General features: G+C 43.8%; 1 pseudogene; it reads right to left on the bottom strand.

The window, feature by feature from the left end:
* The window catches only part of LOC125707666 (H(+)/Cl(-) exchange transporter 7-like), a 254,198-nt pseudogene that overhangs the window by 78,844 nt on the left and 158,806 nt on the right, over positions 1-16,548 (bottom strand).

Below are 16,548 nucleotides of genomic sequence, written 5' to 3'. Positions count from 1 at the left end.
GTTTTGTCTGTCTCCCTTTCGCCATTTATATTTTCCGCCGGGCACCCGAAATGCTGACACACAAAAGATTCAAAAGTGTCTGGGGTATCTACTATAGTAATTTAGTCAGATGCCGACATATTTACAGCAGCTCATTTGCAGCGCATTCGTGAAACGGCTTTTCGCTCCAACGAGAAATCTCGTCATGTTGTAATATCGCGAGATCTCGTGACACGCGTTTCACTCCCACTTCTTAGTAACAGTCATGATTTGATAAAGTGACAACCTGCGTAATAATTGGTAATACATAGAGTTTGCTATTGTTCAGGCTAGCAGACTGTTATGGCTTGAGGTTAATGGTGCCTGTTACTTGTGAATTTTCACATTTGCAGGGATCTTCTGCCTCGTGAACGTGAAACGGGTAATTATGCTAAAAGAAGAAAAAAGCAGAACTGCAATGTGTGTAAGGCTGGTGCTGATTTTTCAGTCTGAACACAGTAAAATTTATACAAATTACCTGTATTCAAACTTGTATTCTTTATATAGTTTGGTTAATTACTATTTAAAAGTTTTATCTGCGCTCCATTGTATAACTTATATTGGAGACTTGTATGTACTTTTCGATTGGAAATGGTTAGCTGTATACAGGGGCGCCGCTAAGGGGGGGAAAGTTGGGACAATTCTAAGGGCCCACGCCCTTTAGGGGCCCCCAGAGATCTGAATGGGTGTGGTAGGGGGGCCCAACCTCATATTTTGTCATAGGGCCCAAAATTGCTAGCGGCGCCCCTGGCTGTATATACTTTGAATATTTTTATGATTAATTTCTTTGTTTATTTAATTTGGCAACAGATCTGCACTTTTAGCAGTATTGCTGTCAATTTTTGTGAAAGTTGTTACTAAATAAAACAAAAGAAGCAGACTTGTGTAAATCCTATATTGGTCGTGTATTCTTCCTGTAGCGTAGTGACAGCTTTTTGTACGGAAGCCGTGAACGGCTGTGCTTGCAAATATATTTTCTTCTGAATAATTAGAAGGATAAGCATATTTTGTCGCCGCCGCGAGATAGTCATGCCATACACAGCTCTGCTCGTTTTTGTACTGTAACCGTGTTACTTAATTTGCGAATCCATGAATTTAACGTTGACATTAAGTCAACATTGACATTGACAACGTTGACATTAAGTGTTGCACCTATCTAGTGTTTTACCGTGAAGGGCATGTTATATCTTGTCTCTAAGTCGCACTATGGTCCAGGGGAATGCTATGTCATATTAGAACATGTGTCGATGATGTGGCAATATAAATATTTTAGAATACTGTCAGTTTTAGTTTCAGAAATCCATCATTTGAGAAAAAAGGCCAGTCACGACAAATATATATGGAATATAACAACAGAGGTTAGCTGTATTTGTTTAAGTGTAAAGATGCACATAGAAACATGCATGAGCTCATCTGAGAATAAACTGAATGCAATGAAGATTTGTGACTCCTGCTGGAAAATGCGAATAGTGGCAGGGTCTTCAAGCAGTACATTTGTCTGAGAGTCAGTTAATATTAGGAAAGGCACCGTTTTTTTTTTCAATGGCGCTAATTATCAAGAAGGAAATGGAGTACCCCAGTACCTGGTTTACGGGCACTGGAAGCTCCAGTATCAGTCAGACTTTCATGTAAGTATATGTGTGTTTAATGACTTGTGCATGTTTCATCTTTACCAGGGGCAGAGGGGAAACTCAATAAATAGCCTTCTCTCACACTTCCAGGCCTGCAGAACTGAGCATGTCCCCTGGTTTTGTGCATATGTCTGTAGGCTTTGAGTTTTTCCTATGGGGGCTTCAATTTCCTCCCAGAGTACAAATACGTGCAGATCAGTTGCATTGGGGAGTCCATACTGTGATGCTGAGTGGGTGTAGGAGGAGATTGAGAGATGAAACTCCGGATGATTTACTCCCTCGGCTAACTAACCAGAACAGGATCGTACCAATACCAAAATGATAAGTTTATAAATGTTTTTCACTACCCTGATTCATTCAGTTATTTCTGTTTGTTAATTCCATCCCCCAAGCAAATACATAAATAAACAAACAAATATTCAGGGGGAATGTGTCATAGGTGATAGAATCAGTGGATGAATCTAAAGAAAAAAAGTAATGATTTCTTTCTCTCCAAAACACAATGCACAAAACTCTTAAGTTAGGTAAGACATTGAAATTTTATGACAGTAGCATGATGCAGAGGAACAACAGAAGGAAAAATCTAACTAAACCTGAGTCAACTAGGACTAATTACACTAAATTAAGTGGAACACACAAAATACCTAAAACAACTTAATAAACAAGCAAGAAATATTACATTTGATTAACTATACTGATGCCTGAGGGAAGTTCTTGTGCATAATGCAGCAAGTATATACAGCTGCAGAGACACTACACATAGTGCAAATAAATTAAAAAGTATACAGTACACACACTGATTCCTGAAAAATCTAAATACCATGGAATACTAATGAAATACTGATGATGATGATAATAATAGAAATAATAATGAATTAGTTTAGGGTATTATGCAATTGACATGTACAATTAAAAAAGAAATTGCACCAGACATTTCCTGTGGCAAAGAAGGGTTGCTTTGTGCCACATTACTCAAGTCAATTCACTTTATTTTGTATAGTACATTTTCATAGCCTTACATTGTCTCAAAGCACTTTACTTTGTCCCTGCCCAATTGTCCCAGTGAGCAAGATCTAGCCTGAAAAATTAGAAAGCGACATTGGCAAGGATAAACTCAGTCATAGTAAGAAACCTTTGGAGGAACCAGAGTGAAAGGGGGAGCCCATCCTCCACAGGGCAGAAGTCAGGTTAACAAAGTCCTGATTTATATGGTTTATATGGTTCAATTAGTTAAGTCCGGATGTAAATACAGAATAACTGGCAGCAGGGCACACAGGAAAGACGTAAACAGGCAGGAGGGCAGGCAGGAGGGTGGCACAGGCAGGACGTAATGGGCAGGAGGGCGGGCAGGCAGGGCAGCACAGGCAGCCAGAACTGTTTTGCCACTGCAGTTTGTTTTACAATTTCATCTGCATTTGTTCCCCCAAGGTATAACAGCAGCTAATTTATGAACATGCTGCTTTTCAGAAAAGTTTAATTTCCAGGAGCATGACCAGTGCATACATTTAGTGTTGATGGTTCTTTGTAAAATGGATGTTCTGTACTTTTATTGATCTGTCCATCCATCCATCCATCCATCCATCCATTCATCCATTTTCTAACTACTTCTGATGAAGTTCCGGGTTATGAGGTATCCTGAAGCCCAGGCAATATGGGACAAACACACACATGCACACACATAGGGTATACCTATCCTTATGGGGCCCGCTCATTGACTTCTATTGGATAAATGCTAACGCTAACTATGACAATCTTAACCCCCACCCTGCCCTAACCATAACCATAAGTAACCAAGCAAAATAAAAGAGGTTTTGCATTTTTAGTTTTTCCACAGCAGTCACAGATTTTTATAAAATAGAGTTTTCCTGGTTTTCAGTTTCGTGGTCCCCATAAGGGAAAAAAAAAACAGGTATTTATCACGCTATGGGGTAGGATAGGTATACCCGCTCGCACACACACACACAGACATGCACACAAATGGATAGATCACCACAGTTACTATGGATGTCGATCCTGCAATAATGAGACAGAACTATCATACTTAACAGGATCATATCCCTAGTTCTACATATGCATAATTATATTTAAAAAAGATCCCACGCACCCAGCACATGAGATGTTTGAACTTCTGCCCTCTGGTAAACGTTACCGCAGTATGCATTGCAGAACAACCAGATTTAATAAGAGCTTCTAACCCCAAAGCCATCAGAATACTAAATGCTAATGAACATACGTTTATGTGAAACCCTACTCTCTCTTACTCTCTGTGCACTTTATTACCACAACTGGTATTAAGTTTACTTTTTATTTATATAGTATAGTGCAATAATATAATCACGATTTGTGTGTGAGTGTGCCCTGTGATGGGCTGCCCCCCATCCTGGATTGTTCCCTGCCTCGTGCCCATTCCACATTCCGGGATAGGTTCCGGACCACCCGCGACCCAGTAGGATAAGCAGTTTGGAAAATGGATGGATGGATATAACTAACATAAGACAGACATTACACCTAACAAACAATAAACACGAAATAAAGGAGTGGATACAAAAAAAATGTAATGCAATGACCAGATTTAACACCTGGATTATGTCCCCCCTTAGTCTCCTTTGCTCGAGGCTAAACAGATTCAGCTCAGCTAACCTCTCCTCATTAAACATTCCTCTAAGACCAGGAATCATTCTCCCAGCCAAGCAAGCCTGAGTCCGGCTTCCACTCCCCCGATCCCCAGCAATGTTAACTTGGAAGGGCGTATTCTGTATGCACAACTGAGACAACCCAGGTGGAGCTCAGCTTATCGGCTGGCAAAATTGCCTTCAGGTATCACCCACCCTAGTGAGAGTCCAAGCTAGGGCCGTTCTCAGAACTCACCCTAAACGAAGTCCTGCTCAAAAGTTGTAATGACCGCCTGAGGTACCTGTCAGCCTTGCCCGTAATGAGTCAGTGGGTGTAGCCGGGCTGACACGCTTTTGGGCATCCAATTGCTGAGAACTCCCCTTCGGTTCTGACAAACTGTACGATCACAAGCAGTGACAGCAGAGCCACAGACAAGCTCAACCAACAGAGAGCGAATGGTAAGCACCCAGCACCCGAAGGGCTCAACTGATCACATCCAAACGACTTCCTGATGGGATTGTGTACGTAACTGGTTTACTGTTGTTAATAGTGGTTGAACTTCTATGCAAGTCCCCTTGTTGGGGGAGAGGGAATGAATGAAAGCATAAGGTGAAATAAAACCTAAAATAAATCAAAAAGGTTAAACGGGAATCAAACCAAATGAATTGTGTTTCTTATTCAATTGTAAACATCAATTAGTTATGCAACAATAACCTAATTGGATGTTAATGTATTGTGATCAAACTGATTTAGTCCGTGAAGTTGATTCCTGCTTTCAGGCAAGAACCTGTGTGTCCAATTATGCGTGTTGTATCACCGCAGTTGACCACCAGAGACCCAACTCAGATGTTGTTAACCTACTATGGCGGACCACTAGAGGTGCAATTTCAATGGAGTGGCACTGCTATGGCTTGCCACTAGAAGCGCAATTTCAAAATTGAGTGGTAGTTCTATGCCTGACCACTAGAAGCGCAATTTCGAAATGGAGTGGTAGTTCTATGCCTGACCACCGGGGGCGCAATATCGAAATGGAGTTGTAGTTCTATGCCTGACCACTGGAGGCGCGATTTTGAAATGGAGTGGTAGTTCTATGCCTGACCACTGGAGGCGCAATTTCGAACTGGAGTGGTAGTTCTATGCCTGACCACCGGGGGCGCAATATCGAAATGGAGTGGTACTTCTATGCCTGACCACCGGGGGCGCAATATCGAAATGGAGTGGTAGTTCTATGCCTGACCACCGGGAGCGCAATTTCGAAATGGAGTGGTAGTTCTATGCCTGACCACTAGAGGCACGATTACGAAATGGAATAGTAGTTCTATGCCTGACCACTAGAGGCGCGATTTCGAAATGGAGTAGTAGTTCTATGGCTTGTCACTAGAAGCGCAATTTCAAAATTGAGTGGTAGTTCTATGCCTGACCACTAGAAGCGCAATTTCGAAATGGAGTGGTAGTTCTATGCCTGACCACCGGGGGCGCAATATCGAAATGGAGTGATAGTTCTATGCCTGACCACTAGAGGCGCGATTTCGAAATGGAGTAGTACTTCTATGGCTTGCCACTAGAAGCGCAATTTCAAAATTGAGTGGTAGTTCTATGCCTGACCACTAGAAGCCCAATTTCGAAATGGAGTGGTAGTTCTATGCCTGACCACTAGAGGCGCAATATCAAAATGGAGTGGTAGTTCTATGCCTGGCCACTAGAGGCGCAATATCGAAATTGAGTGGTAGTTCTATGCCTGGCCACTAGAGGCGCAATTTCGAAATGGAGTGGTAGTTCTATGCCTGACCACTAGAGGTAACCAAAGATATAGCTAGGCGGTTGCCGACGCTAGATGAGTGACACACACATTTAATGCATGCGCATGCTGCTTGTGGCCTTCTTCTGTGCCTTGCACAGTATAAAACCCCTTAAAACAATTACTGAAGCGAGACGGCGCACGCGTTACGGCGACAGATTTAAATTGTGAGTGCACTATATCTCGTCGCAAATGGTGCTTAACCACGGTGGGTCTCAAGCACAGGAGACTCCCAATTTCTAAATGACACACACTTGGCTCACAGCGCAAAGTTGTGTTAAACTTGCTTTGTCTAAAGCAGGCACACACATACGAGTATGATCCTGATAGGTAACTAAGCTATCGGTCTTATGTCCAAGCGCAACATAATTTAGGTTAGAACCTCATAACAAGTATTCCCGTTCGCTAATAGAGAGATCTCTCCCAGGATATATAGAAACGGAGACACTCGTCCGAATTGAACCTGGAAACAAAGCGCTACATCTGAGAATCTCGTCAGACATAGGGTTAAAGTTTACTGCAGTTTAATACGAAAGAACTACAATGAAATCACCGAAAATAAAACAAAATAATATAACTACTAATAATAGAAATAAAAATAACTATAATAAGCCCATATGATCCCGCTTAAATGCCTTCAGATTGCCATGAGTGCGACTTTTGCAACCAGTTCACAGTAGCGCTTCTTCACTGCACGTTCGGTCATAAAAAGTTTAAATTGTGTGCTCAGAATAAGTTTAAACCTTGTGCCTTGTGATTATTAACCAATTTTTATGCTGAATGGTCGGCTCAAACTCAATTGCGAAACACCGTGAGTCTGTTAATGTGTGACTTAAATGGAACTCATTAATAACCAGTATCACGTAATAACCTGGGTTAGAATAGAAGGCTTGTCCAACGAGCTGCGTCACCAGGTAATGTAAACGATCGGTAGCGAAGCTCCCCTCACGGCCAATGAGAGAGAGTCTCGCGATATTTCAGGCGAATTTGAGGTTTCAGAGCGTAGATCGCACAGGCAGGGATTCTTGTGAGCACTCAATGAACGGAGGCTGAAGTTGTGTAAAAGACATGCATTTATTCCTATAACTAACATAAGACAGACATTACACCTAACAAACAATAAACACGAAATAACGGAGTGGACACAAACAATGTAATCATGAAAATGCAATGACCAGATTTAAAATGAGTAACCTTAAAAGGGAAAATACTGTTCTGCAAAGCAAGCAATTTGTGGAAATACTGTCCTAAAGTAATATAGCAGGTGAATAGGAGTTTAGGTTGTTATAAATGAAAGGAAGTTTGTTTACTTGGTTGCAGAGTGGGGGGGGGGGGTCTTGGCAGTTGGTTGCGGAGGCTGATGAGCTGATGGGTGATGGCACTCAGGGAGGCGCGGTGTTTGCAGCGGTTGTTGGAGTGGAGCCCCTCTGATTCCCTCTCCTGGTGAAGCTTGGGCTTGGTTGCAGTTCTCTGTCCAGCTGGGTCTTCACTGATAGGCTTCAGGAGGGCTTCTTGTGGGCTTCTCTTCTCTTGGGCTGATGTTCTCTGCCTCTCTTCGTGCTGATGGTCTTTTGTTTTCTCCTCCCTTCTGTTTCTCCTCTCCTGGCTTTGTTCTGAGGTGCCAGGTTTTATAGTGTAAAGTTCGTGAATAGGAGTGACCAGGAATTCGACTCCTGGACCAATGGCTGACCATCCATTTGGCGGGCTTTCGGAAGGGGGTCTGTATCAGTCCTTTTGAGATTTATGACCAGAGTGATTTCCCTTGTATTGATGATTTTCGTTAGGCTGGTGTAACTTTTGATATATTCACTTTCGTGGTAACCACTGACCAGATTTGGAAACTGGAGTGATTTTCCATCGGTTTGATACCAAACATGCCATAGCAGCCTAGCGGTTCACACCTCATACCATCTGTAATGATTAATTAATGATTACTTATATTATGTCGTTATGTTATATTACTCACACCTTATTTTATGCCTCACAATCTATATAATTGTAAATATACTGTGTAGCTGCTGGCGCGTTCCAAACTAAATCTCATTGTACTTACAATGTCAATAAAAACATCCATCCATCCATCTAGGCAGGCCAGTGTCGCCTCCATCCTTCCTGAAGTCAGTGATTCCTTTGTCTTTGTGCTGTTTAGTGCCAAATTGTTTGCTGAACTCCAACCTATCAGTTTCTGGACCTCATCTCTGTAAGCTGACTCATAAGAACCAAAGAGATTTACAAATGAGAGGAGGCCATTCGGCCCATCAAGCTCCTTTGAGGAGAACTTAGCTAATAGCTCAAAAATCTTATCTAGCTCTGATTTAAAAGAACCCAGGGTTTTAGCTTGTGTTACAATAACAGGAAGACTATTCCATACTCTAACTACACGCTGTGTACAGAAATGCTTCATCAAATTCGTTTTAAAATGTTCTCCAGCTAATTTCCACTTATGGCCACGAGTTCTGGTATTTAAACTAACATTGAAATAGCCATTTGGCTGAACAGCATCCAGACCTGTTAGAATCTTAAACACCTGGATTATGTCCCCCCTTAGTCTCCTTTGCTCGAGGCTAAACAGATTCAGCTCAGCTAACCTCTCCTCATTAGACATTCCTCTAAGACCAGGAATCATTCTCGTTGCCCTACGTTGCACCTTTTCCAAGGCAGCAATGTCCTTCTTAAGGTATGGTAACCAAACCCGCACACAATATTCTAGGTGGGGTCTTACCAAGGAATTATATTATCGTAGCATCACTTGCCTTGTCTTAAACTCCACACACCTAGAGATGCAATGTGCCTTCTCGCGTGGTGTTCCTGCAGAGGGAGTCTGTGAGTGCTGGAGATTGGGGGAGGGGGCAGTGTGGCTATGTCTGCTCTGTGTTCCTCCAGACGAGCAAAGAAGCTGTTTAGCTCCTTTGCTAAAAGGGCGTTGCTGTTAACAGTGACGGTGTTGTTGCCTTTGAAGTTTGTAATGTGTTGTATTCCCTGCCACACCCACTGTGGGTTGTTGTATGTGAAGTAGACCTCTATTTTCTGTTTCTCTGCCTGCCTGGCAACCTTGATGCCCCTATTCAGGTTAGCTCTGGCTGCACTCTGTGTTCTTGACTGCGCTGTCTTGTCCTGTAGTATTGTATTGTTGCTCTTGTGTTTATCTTGCACTTTCTCCCTCTGTTTGTGCTCCTTTCACTCTGTATAGTTCTATCTTGCCCGCACTTGTGTCATCTTGTGTTGTTTCTGTTTTTCTTCTTTGTCTTGCACCGTGGTCCAGGAGGAACAATGTTTCCTTTCACTGTGTACTGTGTATATTGCTGAAATAACAATAAACCCACTTGACCACCTGCCTCGATTCATCCTGAAGAGTTTTCCAATGTTGTTCAAAGGTCTGTTTGTTTCGGGTGAAGGACACGCCCCTGGACGTGCTGGATAAGGGGACCACAGATCAGTGTCCTCAGTCCTGCTTCTCCCTTCAAAGCTGAGAGGAAGATGACCCGCCTGCTGGTTCTGGTTTTGGCTTATGGAGCTCTGCTTATCTCCACAGAGGCCCAGCAAGATTACCACAGTCTCCCTGCACTCTACAAGACGGCCATTAAACTCGCAGTCGAAAATGCTCATCAAGGAACCCGTCAGCACATGAATTTCTATAACATCCAGGGCCGTCCGAAGGTAACTGCTGAGAAAGTGTTTACAAAAGTGTGAAACTTTCATCATCTGCAAGCTGAACTAATGAGAATCACATTGATTTTGATGTTTTAATTTCAATGCATATGATGCTTAATGTCTCTTCACAATGAAAGTGATGGTTGTATATCTCAGCCCTGGTCAATTTTACCTTCTCACAGTTTCTCTCTGAATCTGCTGCAGTCAAGTCTGTGACAGTTTGCCATTTTTTGGGTGATTATTGTTTGTTATATTGCCTTTAAAACAGTTGTAGGCAATTTTGTATATAACGTGTTTATGTGATTTAGATCAGCAGTGAATACATTGACATTGAGATTCTCTTGAGAGCAACAAAATGTCCAAAGTCAACTGCAACAGACCATCGGGCTGACTGTATTTTCATGGACAAGAGGGTAAGTAAAGAGTCACTGTGACTGTGAGCATTGGACATATCAGTTAGCAAATTAATTTAGGTTCATGTTAACTTTTTTGATGCCCTGCGGAGGAAAGTTAGCCAACAATAAAGTAACAAATAGATAGGTGGCCTCAAACAGCCAGTTCCATCACCTTATTCTCAAATTTTAGTAGGTTTACAGGCTTAAAGGCTGGATTACCAGGCAGTTGAAATCAGCCTTAAATGGCAGTGTGGTGTTTTGTGGTGAAAGGGCAATTAAATCTGGTCAGAGCAGGGTAGATGCGCAGTGTGAATTACCCTTTAAATTTACCTCTTTAAATAGTGAACTACAGGACCACTTAGCTTGATCGGAGGACAGTATTTTAATACAGAGCAGTGTTCAGTTAAACGGGATTTGTTGTTCATACTTTTAGATGAACTTGCTTTGTATAATATAGCCTTAAGGTGACCCTGCTTTGGAAGCTCTTTCCTCTAAAATTGTTCTGTGTCATTAAACCCTGCAGTCCAGCAGCTCTGCCTTAAATCTTTAGATATATCTTTACTACACCTTCTCTCACTGTATTTATTGCCCACCACTCTTTAAATACTGTTTTTGTGTGTCTGTGTGTTTTTGCAGCCATTCATTAACTGTAGAGTTTGCAGCAGACGGTCTGGTAATAATCTTACACATCCATCAATTGACTGTGTACCAAACAAGAAAGTGGATGAAGTAAGTGTAGAGAGTCTTAGCATTATGGAAATGTAACAGGTGTGTGAATTGTGTCTAAACATGTGGTTAAACTTTGATTGTGTTTGTACATGCAAAAATTTGATCAGAGTACTGTTTATTAATGACAAGGTTACTTTTAATCTGAACAACAGTGGCAGCACCAGGGAAAAGCTTGGGGGGGGGGCTCTAGCTCCTCCTCCAATGACCATAGTACCCCCACAGCACCCCCAAAATATTGGTTTCATTTTTTCTTTAACTATCTGTAAAATCGGTATATTGTGTAAGACATTTTTGCGGTTTTTATAGCATACTTGTAGTGTATTTTTTCTTCAAAGTACACATAGAGGCTCTGTGAGCTAGACGTTAGAATTTCATATTTTATCATATTTTATCCATGCTGTAGCTTATCGTGCTGTGTGCTTCTATACAGCATCTACATAAGCTGAAAAGCTAAAGCACCCGCTCTAAATAATCTCACTCCCCTATAGCACCTGTAGCATTAAGTCACTGGCGCTGCCACTGCTGAATAAACGACTCCAATCTGACTAAACCGCTTAACTTTTCCTCCCCATGTTACATTTCAGGACAAACGACGTAATATGTGTCCTTCTGATAAACCTCCTCTCAGATCTAAAACTGCCTTGGCTTCCAAGGACACTAAAGAAGCTGAAGGAGACTGTCTGGGCTGTTTCTGATGGCTGATGGTCCTGCAATGTGGACCAGAGGAGGAAACTGGAAGGGAAAATGCTTTGCTTTATATCATGCCCACCCAAAGCCCCCAGTGAGTAAGCCATAGGCGCCGATAGCATGGAAAAACTCCCAAGAAGGAAGAAACCTTGGGAGGGACCAAACTCAAAGGGGGAGCCCATCCTCCTGGGGCCGGCAAAGTGTAGGTGCAGGATCACAAAAAACTTAACGAGAGAATTCGACTGTCCCTCACAAAAACTGTAAAGTTTTAGTGGCTAAATTGCTTTTTCTATGCCTTTTCAAACAGGAGGAGATTTGTTTGGCTATATGTAGAAATTTTCTATACAATTTAGACAGCACAGAATCATTAACCTACTTTAATGAATTTATTTATACAACCACATATTTCACACATTTTGACATCAGTCATGCAGTGAAGATACAGTCTCTTTATTTCTTGACGCCAACCCTCCCCATTAATCCGGGCTTGGGACCGACACCTAGTTGAGCTGGCTTGCTCCCTTAAGTGGCTGGGTTAGGCTAAACTATGTACATATTTATAAAGACTACAATAAATTTATAAAGACCTCCCTAAATATGTAGTCTAACAAAACGCAGTTTAAAGAAGGTAGCCTACCTGGTAAACAAAGAAATTAAAAGGCCCACAGCATATAATCGGGCTATATTCCAAGCAGTTTTTAAGAACGTAACCTACATGGCGAAATTGAATTACTTTCTGGACCAACAAACGCAACCAGGCATGAACATTATGCACCTTCCTAGTCTTGATGTAAGTCGTCCTACAGATGAGGACGTTAGGCAGCCTTTAGATCCGACCCATCATGCACTGCAGTTTTTTGCAAATTCCTCAGACGGAAAACCATTAAATACCTCTTCTATTACCTTATATTACCTTATATTCATGTAATAAATATACAAATATCAATTAGTTGGAAATCAGCCAGACAGACGTAATTACTACAAATGGTTTCCACTGTATTTGTGACTCTGAGTGCCGCAGGCTTGGATGCAGTGCCGCACCATTTTGTAAGGCATGCACTGGCCAATCATGTAGCACTTCTCTCAGAAATATTAATGAGACATCACCTACCACCCTGCAAAAAAGAAATTTGCCGCTTGTCCCCCTGCACATGAGCCAACTTGGCTGCGTCAACCAGCGGAGCTCCGGAGCCTCTGGAGAAACACGCGGCAAAAAAGGCTCGCATGCGGTCTTCCAAAGTTTGGGAATACTTCAGTCATGACACCTTTTCTGCGCCTCTACTGTAGCTGGCGTTAATGATGCTGTTTCAGCCATTTTATATTTTCTGTTTACTTATTCTGTCATGTAAGACTGAGACAAATTATCGTTTACGACAATTCTTACACACTGTAGCCTGACTTGCTGACTTAAGTAAGTTTAACTATAAGCTACCTTTGCTAGTGTTTGTGAATAACATGTTTCTCTAGTTATGAAATTATTCCATGTTTTAGCATCTGTTTCAACATTAAAGTCAAATTGGTATACTGAAATATATAAAAACTATTGAACTATTAACTTAAGTCTAACATAGAAAATCCTACTGAATCTCTTAAGATTTTCCTTTTTTGTTAATGCACTAATGTTTAAGAAGTGTCTTAATAAATTGAATTTCAGATTTGTGTGTGGGTGGGAGTGGGTGAATTGTATTAAATTCATACATTCATTCTTTTGGCTCAGACATTACTGACCTAAAACAAATTGAGGCATTGGGTAAGTGCTTAAATTAGCTACTAAATGGCAAAAAATATTCTAAATATCACATTTTCCATTCTTCGGTATAATTTTAACGAATCACCTATGCTGCCAAACATTAACGCATAGATTGTCACAACACTCTATGTTTTAGTTCTTCTTTATGTGTATAGGACGGTGTGATGGTTCTGGTGGTGGGTGTGGCCGACGCTGCTCGCGATGTTTGGCTATGCTGCAGTCCCAGGGACCAAGTTGGAACACATTTCCACCTTCAAGCTTAGGTGGAAAAACGGCACCGAGACCCAGCAGCAGGACAACTTCACTTGTCCAGACAACCAGCCCTGCTTCATCATTGAAGTAAGCCCTGTGAACAGGAGCGAGATGTACTTCTGCAGTGGATGTTATAGCGGAAAGAACATCCCCATCCTCACGTCTGCCGGAGTGCCCCCTCAAGTAGGTGTGTGACTTAACTCGATGGATGAATTGGACAGAATGTACTGTTACTAGAGGTCGACCGATATGGGTTTTTCAATAGCCGATGCCGATATTTAGGAGTCAGGGTCAGGCGATGGCCGATATATGCTGCTGATTTTTTTTGGCCGATAATTGGACGTTTTCCCCTCTATTTGCATGGTAAAATATCACACTAATAATAACAAACGATACACAAAATTTCTCAATTTAGCATTTATTGAATACTCAACTTGGAAACAATAACACATTTATAAACAATAAAAATAGCAGCATCAGAATCTCTGTTAGTGCACAATATAGCAGCAAACTCCTCATGTTTGACGGAAGGAAATTTGTAAACAATACAAAAAGGAATAAGCATGTTATCTTCAGTTGTAATCCCACTTCCAGTCCCTGAGTCTTACTCACCACACTCATACTTCACAGCAATCAGACAGCAGTTAATTAACCAGAAGAGAAAAATGCAAAAACACAACAGAACTTGTAAATAATAACAAACTAATAGACAATAAAAATAGCAGCATCAGAATCTCTATTAGTGCCAAATATAGCAGCAAACTCCTCATGTCTGACGGAAGGAAAATTTGTAAATACACAAAGGAATGAGCACATCTTCAGTTTTAATCCCATTTCCAGTCCCTGAGTCTTCCTCATCCCACAAGCAGGCAAGGCATGTCACCCCGGTTGTGTGACACTTATTTTATATAATAAAATAAGTGCCCCCTGCGGCCCCAGAGCCCGAGCAGCCGTCTCCGCTGCCTGCAGCTACCGCGCCCACGTCCGAGGCGCTTTCCCTGCCTGCAGCTCCCGGGCAGGCGCCCCCTCTGCAGCCTGCAGCTCCAGTCCCTGGCCCCACTCCAGTCCCTTCTCCCCCTGTGACTCTGGTACCCTCACCCCGACGAGCCCGACCCCGGCCACGGGTCCTTATGTCTGTGTCCCATAAGGGGAGAGGACACAGACGCACGGCTGGGGTCCCACCCGCCCAGCCCCCTGGCTCGCCCTCCCTCGCCGGCGCTAGGGCTTGGTCGGCGCCTGCGGGTCCTGGCCCTCCGGGTCGGCTGTCGTCTGCGGGTCCCCCTCCGCGGCCTCGTCGCCCTGCCTCGGTCCCTCCTCCGGCGTCTTATCGGTTGCCTGCGGGCCCCCCGACGGCGGCTCCTCATTCGCCTGCTGGTCCTCCCGCTCTGGCGTGTCGGAGGACGTCGCCGTCTGCTGCGGCTCCCCCTCTCTCCTTGCCCTCGCCAGGGTCCCTTCCAGCTCCTTCGTCCCCTTCCCTGGTCTCCCCTCCGACTCCCTCCTTCGTCCCTGCGTCTGTCCCTCACCCCATCTCCTCGGCCCCTCCGGCTCCGGCCTCCCGGCCGCCTGCAGCCCTTCCGGCTGCCTCCCGTCGCCCGCTGGGTCTCCCTCGGGCTCCTCTTGGTTCCCCCTCCTTCTCTCCCTGGCCTCCCGTCTTTGTCCCTCCTGCCTCTGCTCCCCCTCGCTTTGTTCCTCCTGTCTCTGTCCCTCCTCTCTTTGTCCCTCGTCCCTCTGGCTTCTGCTCCTCTTTCCCCGATGTTCCCTTCGTTCACTCCCGGTCCTTTTGTCCTGCCTGTTCCCTCCGTGTCCCCCTTTCTGATCTGTTTCTCTGCCTTTCCTGTCTTATGTCAAGTCTTGTCCTGGCTCCTTCCCCTGTGCCAGTTCTGTCTGTCCGTTCTGTTCCCTGTCCCTCATTAATGAGGTTTTATATAGATATACATATATGCCCGGCTTGTCCGCTCCTCGTGTGTGCCACGCCCCCTGATTACCCACGTGTGCTTCCCTGATCGTCTCCTGCTTTGCCCGATTACTTTGATTAGTCATGACCTATTTTAAGTCCTGGTCTTACCTGTTTGCCCTGTCCGTCATTGTAGTTTGTCAATGCCTGCGTTCCGTCCTGCTCTACCCGCTCCGTTTCCCCGATTAAAGACCCGTTTTCACAAACACAAAAAATTGGTTCAGATAGGCGACGGACAATCTGATTGGCTCAGATAGGCGACGGACAATCTGATTGGCTCAGATAGGCGACGGACAATCTGATTGGCTCAGATAGGCGACGGACAATCTGATTGGCTCAGATAGGCGACGGACAATCTGATTGGCTCAGATAGGCGACGGACAATCTGATTGGCTCAGATAGGCGACGGACAATCTGATTGGCTCAGATAGGCGACGGACAATCTGATTGGCTCAGATAGGCGACGGACAATCTGATTGGCTCAGATAGGCGACGGACAATCTGATTGGCTCAGATAGGCGACGGACAATCTGATTGGCTCAGATAGGCGACGGACAATCTGATTGGCTCAGATAGGCGACGGACAATCTGATTGGCTCAGATAGGCGACGGACAATCTGATTGGCTCAGATAGGCGACGGACAATCTGATTGGCTCAGATAGGCGACGGACAATCTGAGCCAATCAGATTGTCCGTCGCCTATCTGAGCCAATCAGATTGTCCGTCGCCTATCTGAGCCAATCAGATTGTCCGTCGCCTATCTGAGCCAATCAGATTGTCCGTCGCCTATCTGAGCCAATCAGATTGTCCGTCGCCTATCTGAGCCAATCAGATTGTCCGTCGCCTATCTGAGCCAATCAGATTGTCCGTCGCCTATCTGAGCCAATCAGATTGTCCGTCGCCTATCTGAGCCAATCAGATTGTCCGTCGCCTATCTGAGCCAATCAGATTGTCCGTCGCCTATCTGAGCCAATCAGATTGTCCGTCGCCTATCTGAGCCAATCAGATTGTCCGTCGCCTATCTGAGCCAATCAGATTGTCCGTCGCCTATCTGAGCCAATCAGATTGT

This window comes from Brienomyrus brachyistius, chromosome 14 (genome assembly GCF_023856365.1).
Source record: "Brienomyrus brachyistius isolate T26 chromosome 14, BBRACH_0.4, whole genome shotgun sequence".
In the NCBI taxonomy this organism is placed as follows: Eukaryota; Metazoa; Chordata; class Actinopteri; order Osteoglossiformes; family Mormyridae; genus Brienomyrus; species Brienomyrus brachyistius.
The sequence above is the reverse complement of the archived record's forward strand: the minus strand, read 5'-3'. Positions and strand labels throughout refer to the sequence as shown.